Source organism: Lasioglossum baleicum, chromosome 6, assembly GCF_051020765.1.
Source record: "Lasioglossum baleicum chromosome 6, iyLasBale1, whole genome shotgun sequence".
Classification (NCBI taxonomy): Eukaryota; Metazoa; Arthropoda; class Insecta; order Hymenoptera; family Halictidae; genus Lasioglossum; species Lasioglossum baleicum.
In genome coordinates this window covers 472,145-491,557 of record NC_134934.1, presented here as the reverse complement: position 1 = coordinate 491,557, position 19,413 = coordinate 472,145, and the positions used below count along the sequence as shown (strand labels likewise).

General features: G+C 38.6%; 1 long non-coding RNA gene across 2 annotated transcripts; it reads left to right on the top strand.

The window, feature by feature from the left end:
* The first annotated feature begins 846 nt into the window (after positions 1–846).
* Positions 847–4,223, top strand: LOC143209504 (uncharacterized). 2 transcript variants are annotated; one of them, XR_013009100.1, is made up of 4 exons: positions 848–1,790; positions 2,220–2,759; positions 2,871–2,967; positions 3,482–4,223. It is a non-coding gene; the product is annotated as an uncharacterized LOC143209504 (long non-coding RNA). The 2 variants fall into 2 exon arrangements; XR_013009099.1 differs by having other exon boundaries at positions 847–1,790; positions 2,220–2,967; positions 3,482–4,221.
* Positions 4,224–19,413: the final 15,190 nt, after the last annotated feature.

Genomic DNA, 19,413 nt, shown 5'->3' with positions numbered 1-19,413 from the left:
AGAGAAGCAATGAAATTAGAGCATCATTGCGAAAAAAGATGAGTTTGCAATAACCTCAATATACATTTTATGAAATTCTATTATAATTATAGTTATGACTGTATTTTTTAATAAATAAACTTGTGTATGCTAGTATAAAATCAATTTATATATATTATACAATTTATTTTATTATTTGTTTGACAACTAATAAATCTACAAATTGATTCATAAACTAAAAAATACTTCCTGCATTTTCGTATTCTCCAATCAGTCCAAATAAATACCATCAACCTGTTCTCGATCATATACCAATTTTTATTAATGCAATTATGACAGTAACAAATAAACGTTTCTATTTAAAATGAATACATATTTTGAACATAGTTTTTACATTTTTAATTTTTTGGAAGGTTAAAAAATGTAATTAAAAAAGTAATGAAAAATAAAAATTAAAAAAAAATCCCCGCTGCACGGGGACTCGAATGCTACCTCCAGATTGCGATTCATACGCTCGACGGCTCGACGGCTCGACAGCCGAATTTCAGTTTCGCTTCCGCCGTAAAGCAATACAACATGGCAACATGGCAAGTGCTAAAAATAGATTGTGGCTGGCATAAGCGCACAAGCAGCGCACACGGATATAGTAAAGGTACGTTGGTGAGTGTAGCGCGCGGGCGCGTTGCTAACACGATACAGTTGTAGGGGCAACATGTAGTTCCGCGCTTGGCCACGGCGCTAGTGCCGCCGGGCAATCGCAGCATGCGCGCTGCGACAGCGAGTCGCCCCTCTAGACATCATGTGTCTATGTGTGCCTAGGTGTACTTCCGCCTAGACTCCTTCTTCCTTACCTGACGTTGTACGATACACACGTGTTCAGCCGCGTTAGCGTGAATAAAGTATATATCTCAGCAGTATTGGAGTAGCAGTGAATTTTCATTTCAACTCCTCCGGTTCGAGCGGAGTAGGCCGCATTCCCTATTGGTCACCTAGGGAATATACCTACAATTGGTGACCCCGACGTGATCGTAGTGATGGGCACTATCGACTAAATTCAACTATCGACTACCCTGATAACCAGGCCTGCCGAGGGATAATCCTACCTAGAGCTAAGAATTGGCCCGTTCCGAGCTGCGCTATTGTTCGAGTTGCTCAAGGTGGGATTAACTCGATTTTTGCCTGGGATTCTCCGCGCGTATTAGTAGCTATTTTTGCCGTCTAATAGCGGAGGGCAATAGCAGAAGGCAAATTGAAGGCAAATTGAAGGCAAATTGAAGGCAGCCAACCGGCCGAAGCTGAATTTGTTTAAGAGGGCAGTACCGTCGAGTCGTACTGATGTGATGATGTGATTGGCGAATATATAACAGATCTGGGCGACGCTGGCTCGAAAAACACATGTTGCTGCAAGTTGCAGCCATTTGCAGCCTGTTGCAGCCTGCAACTCCTTTGTCGGAGTGGATGACGTGGGGACTGGAACTGTCTTACTGAGTGTAATTGAGTGTTACTGAGCAAGAGAAGGTGAGAAGCAAAGAGGATTAGTCAGGATTAGTTGGGATTAGTCCTCTTCAGTCCTCTTTGGTGAGAAGCAGCAACAGCAACATGTATTTTTCGAGCCAGCGTCGCCCAGGTCTGTGCAGGTCTGTATAATAAGACAATCCTCTTTTCAACCATTTTCAACCAAGAAGAAATGCGGTGAGAGCAGCACTGTACTCGAGCGATTCACGGGAGGAGTTACGAAGAAAAGCTGATCATCCAGAACCTGTTTATCAGATTTGTCCTGCAAATCATCTTCTGTGTTCGCGCAAGTCAAGGTTTGTAAAAATTTGACTAATAGTTGACTAATAAAGAAAAATAATCAAACTAAATGAAAAAATATAATATTTATTATTTCCTACTTCATTCATTTATTATCCCTTCTGATATTGAGTAGTCTGAATTTAAAATTATTAATATTTAAACATTAAAATAAGTGTATAGTAGTCATACAAAAAATATAAATTTTCTTTTCCGTCGAACGACACTTTTTTTCCATAAACACATTTCAATAAATTTCGAAATGTAATGAATTGAAATTGAACTGTAGAGAAAATGGTATGGCAATGCAATTTTTATAGTTTCCATCTCTTGCAATCTATGCAGACAATTTTTATTTCGCATAAAGATCCGCAGTCTAAGAAAAATAACATAAATATGAGAATAAGTAAAATTTGCATGTGCACAAAATGTGCATCTGTGCGTAGTGGGGAGCTGCCGCGCCTGCGCACGACCGTATGCGTTATTCCGAACGACACGCTGATCGTATCGATTGGTGTCGATCGATCTTCTTCCTCGTGCGCTCGATTACTTCGCTGCTGACATCTGCCACATCAGTGCGAACTACCCTCACCGACGATGCGGCCCTGTAAAACGATATTAGCCAATCAGATCAGTAGACGCGACGGTACTGCCCTCTTAAACAAATTCAGCTTCGGCCGGCTGGCTGCCTTCAATTTGCCTTCTGCTATTGCCCTCCGCTATTAGACGGCAAAAATAGCTACTAATACGCGCGGAGAATCCCAGGCAAAAATCGAGAATTTGGTTATCAGGGTATTTAGTCGCTACATACTATCGACTATTTAGTCGATAGTTTTTAGTGGTTTTCAGTCGACTGAATTGCTTTACTAGTTATGTTCTCCATGTTCGATGAAGTTGATGAAACTCAGCTTTATTATTGAAATATTTAATGTTATTATATATTTTACATTTGTCGTAGTAGAGATTAGTAATAAAATTAAATTAAGGTAAAAATTCCAAAATTATAATTAACCTAACCTTAAATTATTATGGTCTATACTATTGAAATTCATCCAAATTTACTAAATGTTAACATTTAAAAACATTAATTGGTCTAGGTTTTTTGCTGAAAGTCGGTTCCTTCTTTCAGACATAATCTGTCCAGCCTTTGAAAATATTCTTTCTGATGGAACAGAAGTTGCTGGGAATACAGAGGTATTTACATATTTTTCTGCTATTTTAAAAAGCTGTGGCATTGTGTAATTGTGTTTATTCCAAAATGCGACTTCACAGCTCTTAATATTTGCGTACAGTAAATCTATATACATATTGACGAATTATGGTTGTTGCATATTCTATAGGTGTGGATTAGTTTGTCAACTGCGATACTTTTGTTACAAGAAGATTCTAAAATTCATTGTTTTCTTCAGATGATTCTTGATTTTCTGCTGCAGCTCTATTTGTATTAGTTTCATGACTATTGCGTGTTATGCACAAGGAACTTATTTCATCTCTAACATATTCTGCGCTGTCTGTGCAATCCTATCGACTTCAAATACAGCTGTTTTGAATCTTGGACCTAATAGTGTGGCTATTAGAGTAGTATTATTTTGTTCAATGTAGTCAAATCTTATCTCAATATTATTTAAAATGTTATTTTGTAAATGTAGTCCTGCTATGGTTTTTGGTATAATGATGTTTATGGCATTTTGAATTCCTCTTATTACAGGAATAATTTTGGATGCTGTGGGATATTTTTCTGCTGATAATTCAACTGTAACATACTCTAGTGGTTTCAACAACGGTATACCTCCCTGTGTTCAGCTATAAGTGATGTGGGACTTGTGACTAATGAAACTGTGACAGCAGACAAAGGCACTTTTATTTCAAACAGTCTTTCCAGCGTCATGAAAGAAATGTTTAATTTTAAGTTAATGTATAATTTTCTCTATAGCGATGCTATGTTGCTGCAATTGTTTTTTTATTTTTATTTGATTTAATTTTATGTATGCATATTGGGTTTTACCTGTATAATAAATAAATAAATAAATAATCCTTTTGGTGTTATCGATATTACATAATATTATAGGATAGGATAAATATAATAATAATATATCAATTTTGTACTAAATGTAATAAATATTTTATTAACATAAATGAAATGCATAAATCATTCATATTTTCGGAGAATATTTGTAATAATTAATATTTAGTAGTAGAACAATTGAATTGCGTCCCTCGTGTCAATCTGACAGTTTTCTCGAAATATCGAATTGTTTGTAAGAAACACATAACCGAAAAACTTAAGATGTAAATTTTAACTCATCAATTTGACTAAAAAAACATCGAAAAATAATTAATCACCTACTTGTTATTTTATCGTTTTTTTTACTACTGTGTCAATTTGACACCGAGGGACGGATTCAGTTCATGAAATGAGGATTATGAATTAATTAATTTGATAGCGCTAATGAAATAGATAGTAGGATAGTAAATGTCATGATTGAATCTGATCGATTCAGTTGATATATAGCTCTACCCGCTCCATAAATCAGTCGATAATTCAGTCAGAGAGGTAACCTCTGATTTAGTAAAGCATTCGACTGAAAATAGTAACCCCTACCACTGCGAAATTCAGTCGTTCAGTAAAACAGTCGACTGAAAATAGTAACCCCACCACTGCGAAATTCAGTCGTTTCACTAAAACTAGTCGACTGAAAATAGTAACCCCCACCACTGCGAAATTCAGTCGTTCTACTAAAACTAGTCGACTGAAAATAGTAACCCCCACCACTGCGAAATTCAGTCGTTTTACTAAAACTAGTCGACTGAAAATAGTAACCCCCACCACTGCGAAATTCAGTCGATAGTTTAGTAAAACTAGTCGACTGAAAATAGTAACAGCTACTATCGACTAAATCGATAGTTTTTAGTCGATTGCGCCCATCACTACGTGATCGTCAATTTTGGAACTTGGACCGAACACGTGGCGCGACCGCCTCGTGGTTTGAATATCACGCCTGCTGCCGATCCGTCGCTGCCGAGGAAGAAGAACGTTCCGGGCGGCGAGCAAACCGCTTGCTGCATTCAACCGTTACCGTTTCCTGGCGGCGAGCAGGCCGCTCGCTGCACGTTGCAGCCTGGCTGATTGTGAACCCATTATCACCGGCGTTCCGGTCACCACGTGGGTACCATCACCGCCGCCATTCTTTCCGCCGATTGGAGACCACCGACGACGCCCTTGCCGACGCCACATGGAAGCCAAAAGTTGTGAACCTTACTCTGTGAAAAGTGGTGCTGTCGCGCGAATTGTAATTAGCCGAAAGCATGTCGTCCCCCACAGTGGACGAACGTTTCGCGCGTTTAGAGGCTCAATTGGAGGCCGCGACCGCCAACCGCGTAGATAGTTATCGCGCGCCGAAATTACCAGTAGTAAGGTAATGCCGGTTCTGGACCAGGGTGGTTCCCCCCCATGGTGGAGGGGGTTGCCCCTCCACCTGCCCCCCCGGGGGGTATTGCCCCCCCTGTAATTGCCCCCCCTGTAATTGCCCCCCCTGTAATTTCCCCCCTGTAATTGCCCCCCTGTAATTGCCCCCCCCGTAATTGCCCCCCTGTAATTGCCCCCCTGTAATTGCCCCCCTGTAATTGCCCCCCCTGTAATTGCCCCCCTGTAATTGCCCCCCTGTAATTGCCCCCCCCGGGTAATTTTTAATTTTCCGTTTTTTACCCCCCCCCCATTTTTTTTGGGAGGTCATGAGGAAGTGACATCAGCTCGCGGGAAGTGACGTCACCAGAGACGTGTTGGCACTTTGTCGACCATACCGACAATGGCGTTTCGTAGCCTACCGCCGCCATCTTCACTGGAACCCCCCCCACCACTTCCGTGACGTCACGAGCTGTTGCGAGGCATACCACCACCTTCGCTGGAACCCCCACCACTTCCATGACGTCACAAGCGGTTGCGATTTTTTTTTAAGAAAAAAAACTGTCTTACTCGAACAGGATTCGAACCCCGGTCTACCGCTTGGTAGACCAACTCATTAGCCGCTTGACCAACCGACGATCTCATAAACATAGCGAACATTTGGTATATATGTCAAAGAATAACTCTGGGCATGCAAATACTGCAGCGACAGCATATTTTCGTCCAAGACGCTATTGGTGCGACAGGAAGATACTGCGAAATATTATGTCGAACGTGTTATAACTAATTCGTGTTACTTGATCAACCTTGACATTTTTTTTTCCAGTAACTGCAGCATTTTTTTTTTCGTTTATGACGTTATTTGGCCAGTCTTTGATCGACCATTTTTATGAAATATGATACCCACTTAGGAACGAACAGGAATCTCGCAAAAAAAAACTGCAGCGTTATCATTTTTGGTAGGAATCTTGGGACAGGAAATCACACATAAAATATCATAGTTTGGAATAAACTTTTTGATTTATTTTATTAGCATTACATCTAAGCCTAAAGCTAACAATTCGGTGTCTATTAATGAATTGCGTTCAAAATCTTCATGTTCCACAATTGCTTTTGCAAAATCATCGGTAACATTAGAAATTATTTGCATAAACTTACAATATTTTGTTTGTACAGAATATAGGTTCTCAGATAGCCATGAGTACATGTGGTCGACACAATATTCCAAATCAAACAATCTTCTCATCGTTTTCTGAGTAATCTGTATGCACTTAGTCGAAGTTGATAATTTTGCAAGCTTCACATAATCGTTTAACTGATAGAATTCCACAGTTATATCATCAACATGCTGATATCGTCTTCTCTCTTTCGTAGAAGCGAAAGCCATAGAAAATTGAATTTCATTGCCGCGATTGTCTCCTATAGCCAACTCAACATGACAGCAATCACCAATTCGAACCCCAATGTCAAGATATTTGTAGTATGTATTCGTCAAGGGATATCTCCGGCCCAATATACGCACCATGTGCGTGATACTCTGTTCCGAATTATCTGCACTGATATTAAATGAAACAATTAGGAAAGAATTTTTTTTCAGTTGCAAAGAAACAATAATGCATTTTTTAGCGGTTGCCGGAGTACTTACTGTGTGTGTAATTGCGGAGGATTAGACTCATTATTCCATCCCATCGTTCTTTCCAGTTTTTTAAAGTGCAAACATAACAAATTCATGGGGTGGGGGGGGGGGGGGGGGGCATCGCGCTAATTCTCACAGCTTTGGGACAACAGACATGCAGAAACTGCAGTGTCAACATCTTTTTTTGGAGACCACAGGATGTGTGATATTTTTTTAATGAAATATGATAATCCTTAGGAATGAACAGGAATCTCGGCGCATGCAAAAAACTGCGGCGTTAGCATTTAAGATGCTATTTGGTTGACCTTGATATTTTTTTTATGATACCCCTTAGGAACGAATAGGAATCTCACAGAAATTGTAGTGTCAACATTTAAGACGCTATTTGGTTGACCTTAATACCCCTCAGCAACGAATAGGTGAAATATGATACCCCTTAGAAACGAACAGGAAACTCGCAAAAAATTGTAGTGTCAGCATTTAAGACGCTATTTGGTATATGGGAAGAAATAAGCGAAGTTCTAGTAAAAAAAAAAATTTGTTAAATAATACATTTTATTCAAAAACATGGTTCTTGTCGATCAGTATATAATTTACACAGTTTAAATACATTTTCCATGGCACATACGCCAGTATGGAATGCACATCTATGCAATCCCTTTTGCATTAACGATAATCTTGGCACATCCTCCAGATCCACATCAAGAGCTTCTATTCCAGTTAATTTCCATAACCATTTTTTCTTTTCCAAACCCCTGACAATGACCTGCTGCGTATTTTCCAGAGCCAGTTTCAAACAACTTCCGGCTGTTTTGTATGGAACATATCCATCTGCCCAACCTATTCCATGATGTTTGTGCGTTAACCATCGAACCTGACGTGCTTCAGTAGCAGTTAATCGATGGAATTCAAATGGTGGCTTGAATATCCAGTGCAATAGTTTATTTCCATCTCGTAAAATGGCTGCTTCTTTTACAATGAAACCGTTTGCCTCCGACTTGAAACCTTGTAGATCGACGAACGTTACATGGGTCATCATGCACCCACCGCTTGTTAAAGTATTCTGCGCACGACGTTGGTCAACGGGCTGTACTCGACTATACGATCGTGTATGATTAAACAGTAAGCAGCTGTGTTCACAGGCACATTATCTCTACACTCGAAATCTATGCGCACATCAATGGTTGCACTTTTGACAGACTCGTTTTGACGAGAGCAGTCTATGACCACAAATGGACCCTGTGATAAGAACTGTAATTCATCCAATAGCGGCTCACTGGATCGATTACCATAATATGAGTTTTGAAATCTTGTGTACATGTCATAAAGTATCGCGTACTTATTCTTTTCAAAGTCCAAGTTTAGGTCGTCGTATGGGTACGATTCGGAATTTAGGTACAACCGTATGTTTAACAGTTTACAATCGTCGAATTGATTAGCACTCTTCTGCAATTGATTCTTCCTATCGTTCTGCAATGCGAATATGATGAAACGGGGTTTCTCCAATTGTGTTACAGTCTTTATCGCCCACGTATGCTTCGTAGTTGTTTGCAAATGTGGATATTCGTATAGATCCCAAGAGCGAAAACTCATAGGTATCATTTGTCCTCTCTCGAGAATGCGTAGTAATGACAATTTGGTTACTTCTTCCAGACTTATGTGTGGCATACGCCACTGAACTTTGAATAATTCGATTTTAGGTCTTAAAGTATTAGAACCATTCAACGCGTTTAGATCGTTTCGTGATCGAATTAAGACCAACTCTTGACGCACGTTAACGGTAATCTTGTTATAATCTTCACCGAAGCCAAATAGCATATTGAATGGTATGCAGAAATTGAAATCTGTGCCATCCAGTTTACGATGCCAGCCTGCGGTGGCCAATGCTTTACTTTTTCAGGAGAGATGGATACATGTGTTTTTAACGAGGTCGTTATTCCAGGATTTCTACAGCGGTCTATTTCAACTCCATTCAGTTCATATCGAATTTCATCAAACATGAAAGCAGCACAATTGGTATCGAGAATAACATTGTTGCTTGTTCCTTGAGGTGGAGCCTCTGCTAAAATGATTTTTCCTTCAATGTACAAGAAACTCTCACACGGTAGCGTATACAGATCCTGCTGATGTATCGGTATCCTTATTTCATCACTATTTCCGAGAGTAGTATTTGCATAGGGATTATATGTGTGCACTTCTATCTTAGTTATACGATTATCAGAGGTTGGCGTATTGCCAATGGCCAAAATGTCGGACATTATTGCTTTACAATAAATCCCAACGATTGTAGAAAACGTATGTTCTGCAAGCTCAGGTTCTTCTTCCTCGACGATGGTGCTGTGTGATAATTTGTTCGACTTACTGTGTCGATGAACGTATTTTTTGTAGCGGCTGCGATTAGAGGTTCGTCCGTTTTGTTATACACAAGCATAATACAGCACTTATTCGTAGATGCGTGGATCTCGCCGTTTTACATGCAGTCTAACCGTGATTTCTTCTCCACGAAAATCAATCAGACGATTGTTTTGGTCCACCAAACGTATTTATAAATCATCTATTCTTCGCACGACGATCGGAAGATAAATGATTCGAGATGGAGTTTCTGAGATCTTATATCCAGGAGGAACCCTAGGTGAAAATTCATGAATAATGTGTACGGGTTTATCATTACTATATGATCCAGCTGTTATGCTACATTCCACTCTAATCACGTTGATGCTTATAATATTCACAGGAGCGTCAGATTCATACCACATTTCTGGTGGAAGAATACGGTTTGTAGAAAATCCAAGTAGTGATCCTATGTTATTGGGTTTTTCAAAATTAATCTTATAGGAACAGTATATTTCACTCTTCATCGTATTATTGTTAGCACGTATGATGAGAGGGTATTCGTCGTTGTTCCCCGAATCATGTCTGGTGGGATATCGTCGCAATATTTCCCGTTTCAGGTACTTATTGATTGCATCCAGTTCGTAGGATCCTTCGGGAATTACAATTTCTTCATCATTTTCTCCGAAATAAAATTTATTATTGCGAACATCGACATTCGGTATTGTGTTAAACGTTTCAAAATCCACGAGGCCCAATTCATATTCATGACTGCTCAAATCTATCGAGGGAAAGTACTGAACTGCGAGCGTACTGCTCTTACTCGTTAACGTTAGTGTCAACGACGAAGGTGTCATGTTTATACGAAAGGTTTAATGCACATAATGAAATTGTATGTATCGATAATGTGCATTTATAATGAGTTTTCCTCAAGAAATTTTACACACAGTTGCCCGCATATGGTTTGATTGAAATTTTGAAAACGTGTATGATTGTAAGTAATTTTTGCTGAGAATCCGAAGTATGCAATAAGTTCCACAGGTGGTCTTAGATTACCAAAACTATCAAAGTATTTTACACTATGATTGTGTTTCACGTATGCGACCCAATGTGTACCGGGACCGATGCTTTCATCCAAGTTTACTATACCACTCTCATTTACATTTGCTCTTGTCGGAAGACTATCGCGCATGTATACTCCGCGAAAATGTGGTATATTTTTCCTTCCTATATCCTCAAGCTGTCCATTTGTCATTGGTTTTATCCCTAGTTTTTCATAGAGTGAATTTTTTTTTTGTTTTTTTTTTTTTCTTTAAACCGGTACCCTTCTTATAAGGTGTGAGATAAAGTCCATGACCTTCCATAGCATGATTATGACGCTGCATTTCCTCCAACTGTTTTCGTGCAGCCTTAGCGTCATTCACAACCTTCGCGATGCCGGCAGCACCACCAGTTAACGACCCTATAGCAGCCAATGCAGGTAAGAGGAACGGGAGGAAACCGCCCCGCTTTGCTATAGGTAGAGTTCGCCTCTTCTTACCACTGTTCTTCTTTTTCTTGATCCCCATCCCAAGCATCGTCTTAGCTTTCATCGCAGCCCAAACAGTTGACGCAGCTATCTTCTCACCTAACGTAGCGTTCTTCGCAAATATGCGACGATGTGCTCGATCAGCTAAAATGTGATCTACCTTGTGACGATTCGTCAAATCTTTGTTACGAGAGTATGTGGTGTCGTGTTCTCTACAGGCCGAGTCTAATGGATTTATACCGCGATCACCGCGAGCCAAGCGTTTGCGCAACCGTGTGCCAGGTCCACAAAATTGATATCCAGACATATGTAACTCAAACGGCAATTTATTTATCAGGGTATTTAGAAGTCCTGCTCCACGTCGGCGTATGCATGAGTAACAATCTTTTTTCATATGTTATCTATGGATGAGCATATGTATGTGTTACAAGTATGGAAGTCATTTCTAGACTGATTGATATCTCTGGGCAACGTTTGTATAAATATTCCCCATGCCCACACTTATCTGTTATTATTACAACAGTCGCGATGCAGATCATTAGGCAACCTGTGAAAATTCGAGTAATCTCAGACAGAAAGTTTGATCAAACTACCAAAAATATTCTACGACATGGACCGTTATTACCTAACACTGTACGCGGTATAGTGTGCGGTCCTTCCAATTGCGGGAAGACTAATGTAGTCATTAGCATGTTGGAAAGTCCCAACGGTATGCGATTTGAGAACGTATACGTATATTCAAAGTCGTTGCAGCAGCCAAAATATCAGTATTTGGAAAAGCTGCTCTCATCCGTAGAAAATATTGGCTACTTTCCTTTTTCACACAATACCGATGTCGTTCCACCTAACGAAGCTCTACCGAATTCTATATTTATATTTGATGATGTAGCATGTGACAAGCAAGATGTGATTAGAGAGTACTTTTCCATGGGTCGACATTCAAAAGTGGACAGTCTGTATCTTTGTCAATCATATGCAAGAATTCCAAAGCACCTGATTCGCGATAATACCAATCTCCTACTACTATTCAAACAGGATAGTATGAATTTGCGCCATGTGTATAATGATCATGTAAATACCGATATGACGTTTGGACAATTTAACGAACTGTGTGCAAAATGTTGGCAGCAAAACTATGGATTTGTCGTTATAGACAAGGATAGTCCTATGCACAGAGGTCGTTATCGACATGGATTTAATGACTATGTCATAGTATAATGGTATCATTTGGCCACAAACCCGCGTTGTGAACGGAACATTGAACAGTTGTCGAACGGTGTATCGAACAGGTGTCGAACGGTGTATTAAACGGGTTGTCGAACGTACACGTTCGACGTTGAACGGCATCAAACGGCTATTGAACGGGTGTCGAACAGGTGTTGAACGGATTGTCGAACGTACACGTTCGATGTTGAACGGCTGAACGGCTATTGAACGATATTGAAAACGCTTCCAATTGAACATGGGGCAAAATTCTGCTGAACAAAAACAGGAAAAGAGGAAAAAAGAATTGTTAACGAAAGAGATTGCCAATACGAGTGAAGCTATACGAAAAAAATATTTGGCAATAAAAGCTGGAAAAATGGATACCGATTTCGGTGTTGGAACATAGCTTGCAACCTGTGATAAGACCCCTGAAAGAATTGATTGAAAACACAAAACCGATTCCCAATCCAATTCTTCAAGAGACATCTTCGGAGCCAACATCCTCATTGTATCAGCAGCAATCACCTGTTTAATGCTACACCTGGATATCATGGAGAACCATCTTCAACATCACCTATGCCTAACGCTGCACCCCAATATTGTGGATTGAAGCCGCCTGTGCTAAACGCCACACCTCGGTATCGCGGATTGAAAAGAGTACGTGTGGAAACACCTTTAAGACCAACACCTCATCGATTACCGAAACGACTTTGTCCAGATTCCGAACCTCCTGCAGAAGAAGTATGGACAGACGAAACAGAACCACTTGACCAAAATATTCTCGAAACGACAATGCGTGAGATTGTGGAGAATCCTGAACAGCATGGAGAAGCCAATACATATTTGACTCAGAATCTCGGACTGCTGTCACAGGAATATTTGAACTTCTTTTTCACAGATAAGAAAAAACAGGTTGACCATGTGTATGGTGTGTACTATGATAAAAATGCAATGATGCTTGGGGATAAGAATTTCGACGTAGACATGGAAGATAATATAATTATGAATAATATAAAATACAAAGGAACACCTGGTCTTTTCGAACTAATTTTCAAGAGAATCCCCGACGATACGATATACACCGATGCAGACATACAGAAATATAAGAGTATTCTGTTGACAACAAATGCGCACAGGCGCAACCATAATGCTGCAAATCCCCTATTGAGTAACAGGGGATACAAGTATAAACATATAATTGCACCGCTGCTTGAAATACGACCTCGCACTGGAAGAGGGTTTGCCTCCAAGTCATTTTTGATGAATACATTACCGGAGAACATGGCAACATTACCAGAGAACATGGCGGTTACCGATAATATGATTGATTATGTACATTGGGATGATCCGAATGAATTAGTGGATAGAATAAGATTACTGGTGTCATCGCGAGCTGCTGGGCATACCGGACATGATAATGAAATTGTTTCAATAATCGAGGAGCTCCGAGAAGCGGGTTTGATTATAAATTGAAGACCATTCTGATCATGTTCATCAGTACCTTTTCATGATGCCTATCAACAAGTTCGGTGCTATGCTCCGAAACGAGTCAAATAAAGATGGTGGAACATGCAAGAATTATGTGCGATCGAGCGCACTTTGCCTCGATGGCGATGCTTTCGACGCGAGAGATCGAAAGATAAGACGTTTAGCAAGCCCGACGAATGATGCCGATGCTGTGAATAAGGTATACATGGACAAAAAAATGATACATATTTTGAAAGCATGTGATGCCAAGAGTTCCAAGCTGCGGGAAGAAATACTAACCAAACTCAAATTCTTACGTGAACACATACTCGAGATGATGCATGATACAATTGTAAGAATGACATCATTGAACAGAAATGAGGGACCAATTTTTTCTGAAAGCTTTGAAAGAAATAATGGTTAAAGTTCATATGTTACATCGAATGATATAAATATATTTACATATTTTGAAAGATGTCAGTTTCCAGCGAGAATGCATTCGCAAGATACCAATCGCAATGTCAATGTAAAGTTTATGGATCGGATCATGCGATTATTTTTATGCATTTTAAATTTCTTTTGTTTAATCCTAAATCTTGAACATGAGCAAAGAGAAGATGCAATTAGTGGAGGAACTGCATGCCCCCGCCAGACGGATTTTTCCACGACGTCGAGTTTTAGTCCATGGGTATGACGATCTATGGCAAGCCGATCTCGTAGATATGCAGCCTCACGCACGCATAAATGGTGGTAATAAGTACATATTAACCATTATTGATGTGTTATCCAAATATGCATGGGGCGTACCGCTCAAGACTAAAAGTGGGGGCGAGGTAGCTGCAGCGTTCAGAATGATATTTCGAAATCGATGTCCGAAAAATTTACAAACCGATCAGGGAAAGGAATTTTACAACAGTGAGATGCATAAACTTTTGACGAAACATGGCATTGATCATTATTCTACATATTCGGTTATGAAAGCTTGCATCGTAGAACGGTTCAATCGCACATTGAAGAATAGCATGTGGAAAGAGTTTACACTTAATGGAACCTATAAATGGATCAATGTGCTACCTCATCTAGTTGCAAAGTACAATGCACAAAAGCATAGAACTATTGGAATGCGACCGTGTGATGTCACCCCTACCATTTCCAACAGACTCTTATACACAGCGTATAATAACATAAAGATTGCTGCACCAGCGAAATTCAACGTGGGGCAGTTTGTACGCATCAGCAAATTTAAGACCATTTTCGATAAAGGTTACACACCAAATTGGACCACTGAGGTGTTTGAGACAGTGATGCCAGAATCATGGGTCGTGGGTTTTTTCCCCTCCGCTCGCTCAGCCGACTCGACCCCCCACTATGACGCACTGTCGTCGCCACGTTGCTTCTACTGCGCACGCGCTACACACGAACGTATCTCTACTCTGTCCGTGTGAGTGCCTGTTCGATTGCACGCGCGCTACACACACCAGCGTACCTCTACTCTGTCCGTGTGCACTGCTTGTGCGCTTGCGCCAGCCACAATCTATTTTTAGCACTCTCCATCCACATCCACGCCTGCTTGACGGAAACGAAACTGATTCTGAAATTCGGCCGTCGAGCCGTCGCGTCGAGCGTATCAATCGCAATCTGGAGCTAGCCTTCGAGTCCCCGCGTGCAGCGAGTTTTATTTTTATTTTTCATTACTTTTTTAATTACATTTTTTAACCTTCCAAAAAATTTAAATATATATTATATGTATATTCGTAAGTTTGAACCCTTTATCTCAACCAGGAGGGTAGTGAAAGGGTAAAAACTAATTATTGGTTTTTCCCACATTTTCCCTATTTAATGGTATACTTAAAAATTCTAGAAAAATTCTACAAAATTGTAGATATTATTCCTTATGATTGTGAATTTTTTCAGATTTTTTGCAAATAGTAAGTATGAAAAATCGTATAGCCGGATATAAGATGGTCAAAAGTGCTCATCCAAATTAATTTTTAATCACACCATGTTCAATAAAAAATTACGAAAAAATTCATGAACATTCTGCCTAATAGCATACACGCGATTGAGACCAATTTCAAACTTTTTGGTTGTAAATAGCCAATGGGTATAGCCGGATAAGATAGTCAAAAATGCCCTTTATCGATGTGCCATTCGATATAACACCAAGAAAAAACATACTGTGCAAAATTTCAACCCTGTATCTCGATCGGGAGGGTAGTTATATATCGGGTAAAATCGAAAAGTCAGTTTTTGGCCTATTTTCCCTAGTTAATGACGTTTAGAAATTCTGAAAAAAATCTGACACATGTCAAGAACCCAAATACATACTTTGCAATTAGTTTCAGATTTTTAAAAGGGAAATCCTGCTTGTAAAAAATCAAAAACCTCAAAAAAATCGAAAATATGCAGATTTCACATGGAAGTTCTAGAGTGTCCACATTTGTATTTTTACAGTAGCAGTATATTGTTATAAGTATTGTTCATGAATTTTTTCAGATTTTTCGGTTTGGTGCGCTGTTGTTAAAAAAAATAAAAGCCGATTTTTTCGACGTTTTTTCCGCGAAGAACTAAGCTAACCTTAAAATTGTTACGTTCTATTTATTCTGTAAGTCTATCAGGCTCTGATAAACCTTGAGCATTCTACAGAAGCAATTAAAAAATGAAATCAACTTAATTAATATTTCTACAGTATAGACATTACATCTAGAAATATAAATCACGTTTCCAACAATTCAGTTGGCTCAGCGCGTTAGGCGTTCATACCTAGGAAAGATCATCAAGATTTTCATCGACTAGATAAAAAAAAATGCTGGTGGCTCTCACCAAATGACACTCACATGTGAGAGCGACTCGAGCGGAAAATTATAGTGCCCAACATCACACTAGGGCCACTTAAATGACTTGAGAGATCTACATGTAAAACTCAACATCATCATATTGTACCGTGGCACGATAGCTACCTAATATTATATGTATACAATATGTATATATCGTTGTTAGTAATAAGTTAGTCCCTAAGTAGTACTTAAGCAAACATCCTATACCAAAGACTGTTAAGGGGGTTTTTTTTAAATAAAACTTTTTCCCCATTCTCCCTTCCATTATCCGTTAAGGCGCCTCAGCTTACAAGTAATCCAACCGTTACACAGTTCCTATTTATTCTTCCACCGTCCAAAGATTTGTCAAGCACCGAGATTCGCACGCGAGCGAACAATCAGCTTAACATAGCAATACTGTGTGGAGATTTTTATTATGTTTGTTGACTCCTGTTAACTCTGATTGTACTAATATATTCAATAAACATGTTTAAAAAAAAAAAGCGCGTTAGGCGTTCGACTGTTGATCTGCTTATACTAGGTTCGCTCCCGGCATAGGTATACATTTTTTTTACTTGATTAATTCTTTTTTTTTATGTCTGACTATATAATAATCAATGGTGTGTTTGTAGATTTCTTTTAGAAGCAATATCTACATATTCAAAAAAAATATTTTAAGGTGAAATTCGCAAAAAAATTATAATACATACATAGCTTGTGTGGATCTTAATTATCTCAGTTTCTTTTTATCGTGTTTTCTGTAAAGCATATTTTATTTTATCGATGAATTGAAAGATTTATTTATGTTGAAAATTGGAGGAACTTCTGGCAGTACTCAACATTTTCAGCAGTAATTCCATTTATGTGTCTTCGAGTTTTAAATACTTTGTTATAGAGAAAAGAAAGAAATTCAAGTTGTAGAAGTGGCTCTATTGTTGTTTACTTCTTTTGAGGCATTCAATTTGGTACCTCGTCTCTTATGCGGAACAGCAATTGTTGTGTATGTACCACTCAGGGTTGCTAATGAAATATTTCACAGTGAAAGCAGATGTTCCGATACTTGTCAATAAACTAACGGATCTATAAAAGCATATTTAGAATGACAAACTTTTGATGTTTCATTAACTTTTACCTTTGTTCACCTTTATACGTTTACCTTTTCTTTTCTTTACTCGCCTTACGACTCTGTTAGACACAACTACTATATTTGGTGTATTTTACCTTAAAATACATTTAAAATTTCTTAATATTGCTTTTAAAAGAATTCTACAAAAATATCCTTGACTAGTGTGAAGTTAGATATAAAAAAAGAAGAGAATTGAGATGAAATAAAAAAAATACACCTACGACGGGCGCGAATCTAGCATAGGCCGGTCCACAATCGAACGCCTAACGCGCTGAGCCAACTGAATTGTTGGAAACGTGATTTATATTTCTAGATGTAATGTCTATACTGTAGAAATATTAATTAAGTTGATTTCATTTTTTAATTGCTTCTGTAGAATGCTCAAGGTTTATCAGAGCCTGATAGACTTACAGAATAAATAGAACGTAACAATTTTAAGGTTAGCTTAGTTCTTCGCGGAAAAAACGTCGAAAAAATCGGCTTTTATTTTTTTTAACAACAGCGCACCAAACCGAAAAATCTGAAAAAATTCATGAACAATACTTATAACAATATACTGCTACTGTAAAAATACAAATGTGGACACTCTAGAACTTCCATGTGAAATCTGCATATTTTCGATTTTTTTGAGGTTTTTGATTTTTTACAAGCAGGATTTCCCTTTTAAAAATCTGAAACTAATTGCAAAGTATGTATTTGGGTTCTTGACATGTGTCAGATTTTTTTCAGAATTTCTAAACGTCATTAACTAGGGAAAATAGGCCAAAAACTGACTTTTCGATTTTACCCGATATATAACTACCCTCCCGATCGAGATACAGGGTTGAAATTTTGCACAGTATGTTTTTTCTTGGTGTTATATCGAATGGCACATCGATAAAGGGCATTTTTGACTATCTTATCCGGCTATACCCATTGGCTATTTACAACCAAAAAGTTTGAAATTGGTCTCAATCGCGTGTATGCTATTAGGCAGAATGTTCATGAATTTTTTCGTAATTTTTTATTGAACATGGTGTGATTAAAAATTAATTTGGATGAGCACTTTTGACCATCTTATATCCGGCTATACGATTTTTCATACTTACTATTTGCAAAAAATCTGAAAAAATTCACAATCATAAGGAATAATATCTACAATTTTGTAGAATTTTTCTAGAATTTTTAAGTATACCATTAAATAGGGAAAATGTGGGAAAAACCAATAATTAGTTTTTACCCTTTCACTACCCTCCTGGTTGAGATAAAGGGTTCAAACTTACGAATATACATATAATATATATTTAAATTTTTTGGAAGGTTAAAAAATGTAATTAAAAAAGTAATGAAAAATAAAAATAAAACTCGCTGCACGCGGGGACTCGAAGGCTAGCTCCAGATTGCGATTGATACGCTCGACGCGACGGCTCGACGGCCGAATTTCAGAATCAGTTTCGTTTCCGTCAAGCAGGCGTGGATGTGGATGGAGAGTGCTAAAAATAGATTGTGGCTGGCGCAAGCGCACAAGCAGTGCACACGGACAGAGTAGAGGTACGCTGGTGTGTGTAGCGCGCGTGCAATCGAACAGGCACTCACACGGACAGAGTAGAGATACGTTCGTGTGTAGCGCGTGCGCAGTAGAAGCAACGTGGCGACGACAGTGCGTCATAGTGGGGGGTCGAGTCGGCTGAGCGAGCGGAGGGGAAAAAACCCACGACCCATGATTCTGGCATCACTGGTTTGAGATAGTCAAGGTACAAGCAACTAATCCGGTAACTTATCTACTGCAAGATTCCTGTGGAAACCCCGTTGCTGGAGGATTCTATGAACACGAATTGCATCGCGTTGCCAATCCAGATGTATACCTAGTGGAGAAAGTGTTGCGTAGAAAAGGAAATAAGGTGTATGTAAAATGGTTAGGATTGAGTAATGTAAATAATTCATGGATAAATAAAGACAATGTATTATAAACATTTATTATGAACACTTATTATAAACAATTTAACCTATTTAATGAAAAAAAATATATAATCTTCTATTTACATTGAATATAAACAATTTTATATTTATTATGAATATTTATTATAAACAATTTAACCTATTTAATGAAAAAAAATAATCTTCTATTTACATTTAATATAAACAATT